Source organism: Mus caroli, chromosome 5 (genome assembly GCF_900094665.2).
Source record: "Mus caroli chromosome 5, CAROLI_EIJ_v1.1, whole genome shotgun sequence".
In the NCBI taxonomy this organism is placed as follows: Eukaryota; Metazoa; Chordata; class Mammalia; order Rodentia; family Muridae; genus Mus; species Mus caroli.
The window spans coordinates 80,143,904-80,149,805 of NC_034574.1; positions in this window are offsets into that span (position 1 = coordinate 80,143,904).

Below are 5,902 nucleotides of genomic sequence, written 5' to 3' on the forward strand. Positions count from 1 at the left end.
TAGGTTTTTTGTTATTCCAGATGAATTTGCAGATTGCTCTTTCTAATTCGTTGAAGAATTGAGTTGGAATTTTGATGGGGATTGCATTGAATCTGTAGCAGTATAATTTCTTACTAGATTCTAAACCACACCCTTATAATTTTAGATAAGTATAGCATCTACCCACTCAATAAAAGAAACACTCTACATCAAATGGAGACAATACCAACTGAGTATCTTGCAGATATCAATGGTTCAGAAAGAGTCCAGCACCCAAAATAGATTTACTAATTAGTGGTTTAATCTCATTAACAATTATGGGCTTGCTTATATTTTTATTTTATTTTGGTCTAATTATAAATACATTTCACTAGCGATAATGGGTGTTCCTAGTCTACCCCACCATATGGCTCTGCCTGCTCTGTGAGATGGGATGCAGGAATTTGATTGTGTTTTCCCCATGCTGGTGCAGGGTGAGTGTCAGGCTATGTGAAGATGCTGGATACCACTCCAGTGACATTTTTATTAAACTGTGATTGATGTAAACATGCATCAGCCATGATGGAGGCACTTAGTAACTTTATTTTTTTATTTTCTATTTTTGGGTTTATATAGATAGAGGGTGTTAATATTTGATGGAACTAATAGGCCCAAAATAATTGACTTATGTTTCCAATATTGATCTAAATAGTAATGATTGATCACAGAATGGAGGGTGAAAATTTGAAAGAGCCAGATAGGCAGGCTGTCTGCTATAAAGTTGAGAAATATCAAAACAGTTACACTCATGAAGTCTCAACTACACCTGTGCCTCAACAAAATCTGAATATGAATGACACTAATATTCATGGTAATATGAAAAGGGGTCAATCTTACCCTGGCCCTAACTGTACACAAAATTATAATAGGCACTTCAGGAATGCTGAGAGTGAGAAAGAAATAGTGTTGTTTTCCAAGGAAAAACCTCCCGAACTGGAATGTTTTTAAAAATCAGAGAATAAAGATGGTGGACATTTTCATTTGTTCCAGTCTAGTAGGTTTTCACTATATGAATTTATCCTAAAATATTAGGTCACACATTTAAACTTCCTATCATACTCTTACTTCTATGGTACTATCTATTGTATTTCAATGCTGAAAGTTATAACTGTCATAGTAGTCAAATATTTCTTTTATAACATTCCTCAAAGCCACCAGAACTGTCATAAGAATGGAAACCAGGGTGGCTAATAGCCAATATCAAAGCTAAGTTTACCCTAGTCAAATCCTCTATAGGTTCCCTTATTCATGTACTTCATTTCAGATGCACATCATGCCTCTTGATCACAGTAAACTTATAACAAAACAGTACAAGCTTTCTAGAGTGCTGTGGTTGAACTTAGAATATCAGAATGCTAACAACATATGGCATGCTATGAAATGAGAATTAAGAAACAGTGTTATTTCCTGTTACAGTTTGAATATGCTGATATAATGGAACACTTATTCCACAATTGGTAGTGCCCTTTGTGCCTATGGATTTAAAGGGGTTAAGCATTGCTAGAGGAAGAACATCACTGGAGCAAGTGTTGATAGTACATAGCTAAGCCCAACTTTCTGCTCATTCTCTGCTTTCTATATGTGGGTTAGATGTGATGAGTGAGCTTCCTACTCTGCCTGCCTACTGCCTTGCCTTCCTGTCTATCATGCATTCTAGGATCTGTAACAACAATTCAAAATACATGTTTTGTTTTTCCCTTGAGATGCTTTTGTTCAGCACATTTTATTACAGCAAAAAGTAGTAAACAATACCCTGTTTCTTTCTTATTTCATCAGCTACAAATTTTCACTTTGTCAACACTTGAATAAAGGCCCTGAAATATTTCTTCTCTACCTGACTGCAGAACTTTCTTCGTTATTTACATTTTACACTGGAGTGTATATTTTAAAGTCCTACATATTTTCTATAAAAAAATAATACAGAGGAACAACATTGATTATTTTTTTTTCATTTTTATTTTTTATTAGATTTTTTCTTTATATACATTTCAAATGCTATCCTGAAAGTTCCCTATACCCTCCCTCTGCCCTGCTCCCCTACCCACTCACTCCCATTTCTTGGCGCTGGCATTCCACTGTACTAGGGCATATGATCTTCACAAGGCCAAGGGGCCTCTCTTCCAAATGATGGCCAACTTAGGCCATCTTCTGCTACATATGCAGTTAGAGACACAAGCTCTGGGGGTACTGGTTAGTTCATATTGTAGTTCCACCTATAGGGTTGCAGACCCCTTCAGGTCCTTGGGTGCTTTCTCTAGCTTCTCCATTGGGGGCCCTGTGTTCCATCTTAGAGATGACTGTGAGAATCCACTTCTGTATTGGAACAACATTGTTTTAGTGTTGTTGAAATTATCTATATGATTTCTTAGGGTTCCTACACTGCCTTCTTATTTAAGTTCACAGATAAAAGACACACACACACACACACACACACACACACACACACAGCATTTATAGTTCCACTAAGCCTTAAACAACACAGGACTTGGGTACCTGCCTACCCTCAATGGTATTTGAGAGTCTCACTTTTTCTTTTCTGTTGAGATATATGAATCCTGACCAAGCCAGTTCAGTCAATCAACAGGGTCTCCAGCAAGGGAGTAGGGATTGAAAAGAAAAACAGGCAAAATTACAACAGGACTCCAACCCGTACTGAGGCTGAAGCAGCTTTATTTCCCTCAAATCTGCTTTTATATCATTCCAGGTATATCCAAAAATCATGGTTAGTTCTTAGATCAGAGACTAAGTAATCAAGTGAAGTAGCAGACAAGGAGATCACACGAGAAAGTAAAGTAGCAGAGTAGTAAGCAAAAGAATCACACGAGAAAATAAGTAAAGCAGTAAGCAAATAGATCACATAAGGTAGTAATTCAGTAAAGCAGTAAACAAAGCCCATGGCAACTGTTGATGATATTCTTATCTGAGCCTACTTCCTTGTCCTAGCCCAGGGACAAATGCCAAATTCCTAGAAGCAGCATCAAAACTCTCAACAGAATACTATAGTGTCAGTCTAGAAGAAACAAACAAATGGACAATATTCAAATATTGAAGGTTAATACTTTGATTTTTTATTTGTTTATATTCCAGATATTGCTCCGTTTTGTTCTACCATCCTAGAGTTCTTTAACCCATTCCACCTCAATTTGCCTCTGAGAGGGTGCTTCCCCTCTCCCCCATACTGGCCATTCCTGTTCACTGAGGCCTCAAGTCTACAGGATTGGGCACATCTTCTCCTACTGAGGCCAGACCAGGGCATTTTCTGCTCATCTTCTGCTATATGTGTCAGGCACCTCAGACTAGCTCTTGTATACTCCCTTGTTGGTGGCTACTCTCTAGGAGCTCCCAGGGGTCCAGGTTAGTTGAGATTGCTGGTCTTTGTATCAGGTCACCATCCCCATAAGCTGATTCAATTTATCCCTTAATTCCTCTGTAGGGGTCCCTGAGGTCAGTCCAATGATTGGGTGTCAGTATCTGCATTTGTCTAAAGAGGACCTTAGAGAGGAGAGACATGCTAGGCTTCTGTTAGTAAGCATATCATAGCATCAGTAATAGTGCAGACCTTGGTGCCCACTCCATGAGATGGATCTCAAATTGGGTTGGTCATTGGACAGCTTTTCCTTCAACCTCTTCTCCATTTTTGTCCTTGCAGTTCTTTTAGACAGGAACAACACTGGGGCAGATATTTTGACAATAGATTGTTTATAGTTAATAACTTGACAATCCAGGTTTTTTTGTTTTTCCATATGAAATTGAGAATTGCTCTCTCCATGTCTGTGAAGAACTGAGTTTTAATTTTGTTGGGAATTGTATCTGTAGATTGCTTTTGGTGAGATGCTCATTTTTATTATGTTAATCCTACCTATATATGAGCATGAAAGATCTTTCCATCTTCTGAGGTAATCTTCAATTTCTTTCTTGAGAGACTTGAAGTCCTTCTCAAACAGATTTTTCACTTGCTTGATAAGAGTTAACAAGATATTTTATACTATTTGTGGATATTGTTAAGGGAGTTGTTTACCTAATTTGTTTCTCAGCCCCATTATCCTTTGTATAGAGGAAGGTAACTGATTTGTTTGAGTAAACTTTATATCCAGCCACTTTCCTGAAGTTGTTTCTCAGCTGTAGAAGTTGTCTCGTGGAATTTTCTGGGTCACATATGTATAGTTTATATCATTCACAAATAGTAGTACTTTGATTTCTTCCTTTCCAATTTTTATCTTACTGATCTCCTTTTGTTGTCTAATTGCTCTAACTAGAACTTTGAGTACTATATTGAATAGATCAGGAGAGTGGCAGACTTATCTTGTCCTAGTTTTTAGTGGGATTGCTTTTGGTTTCTCTTCTTTAAATTTGGTGTTGACTGTTAGGTTGATATATATTGATTTTATTATCTTTAGGTATATGCTTTGAATTCCTAGTCTGTTCCAAGACTTTTAACATGAAGGGGTGATGTATTCTGTCAAAGGCCTTTTCAGCTTCTAATGAGATAAATATGTGACTTTTAACTTTGAGATTGTTTGTATAGTGGATTAGGTTGATGGATTTTTCATATACTGAACCATCCATACATTCCTAGGATTAAAATTACTTGATCATGATAAATGATAGTTTTGATATATTCTTGGATTAAGTTTATGAGATATTTATTGCTTATGTTTTACATCAATATTCTTAAGTGAAATTGGTCTGAAGTTCTCTTTCTTTGTAGAGTCTTTCTGTGGTTTAGGCATCAAGGTGACTGTGTCCTCATAGAACAAATTTGGTAGTCTTTCTTTTGTTTCTATTTTTGGAATAGGTTGAGGAGAATTTTACTTGCTCTTTCTTGAAGGTCTTACGTCTACTCCTCTTGGGTGTATTTGCTTCTTTCTCTTCTAGTGCTTTCGGGGGTGCCATTAAGTTCCTAGTATGGGATCTCTTCAATTATTTGTTTATTTATTTACTTATTTTATTTAATCACCCAGTACTATAAATTTCCTCTTAACACTGCTTTCATAGTGTCCCATAACTTTGGGTCTGTTGTGCCTTCATTTTCATTGAATTCTAAAAAGGCTATTATTTCTACCCTGAACAAGTTTTCATTGAGTAGAGTCCTGTTCAGTTTCCATGAGAAAGGTCTTTCTTTTGTTTCTGTTGTTATTGGATTCCAACCATAGTCCATATGATCTGATAGAAAACATGAGATTATTTCAATTTTTTGAATCTGTTGAGGTTGTTTTGTTTCTGATTATATAGTCAAATTGGAGAAGGTACCATGAAGAGCTGAAAAGAAGGTAAAGTCTTTTGTTTTGTGGTGAAATTTTCTGTAGATATCTGTGAAATCCATTTGATATGCAACTTCAATTAGTTCCACTGTGTCTCTGTTTAGTTTCTGTTTCAATGACCTTTCCATGGTGAGAGTAGTATAGTGAAGTCTTACACTATTATTGTATGAGATTTGATGAGTGTTTTGAGCTTTAGTAAAGTTTATTTTATGAATGTATGTACCCTTGGATTTAGGGCATAGATGCTCAGAATTGAGACTTCATCTTGGTGGATGTTAGCTACCTTTGATGGATATATTATGTCCTTCCCTATCTATTTTGATTAGTTTTCATTAAAATTCAATTTTATTGGATGTTAGAATGGCTATTCCAGCTTGTTTCTTGGAACCATTTTCTTGGGAGAATTTTTCCAGCCCTTTATTCTGAAGTACTGTCTGTTTATTGTGGCCTCCCTTCCCCCAGCCTGGAACCTGCCTGCTCAAGGGTGGAGCTACCGGCTCATTAGTCCTGCCACGCCCACTGCTGGAACCTGCCTTTGCTGCCTGGAGGCACACACGTGTTCGTCCTGCTACTGGACCCTGAGTTACTTGGCGGGAAGTTGGGTTCCCTCCCCCTTCCTTTAT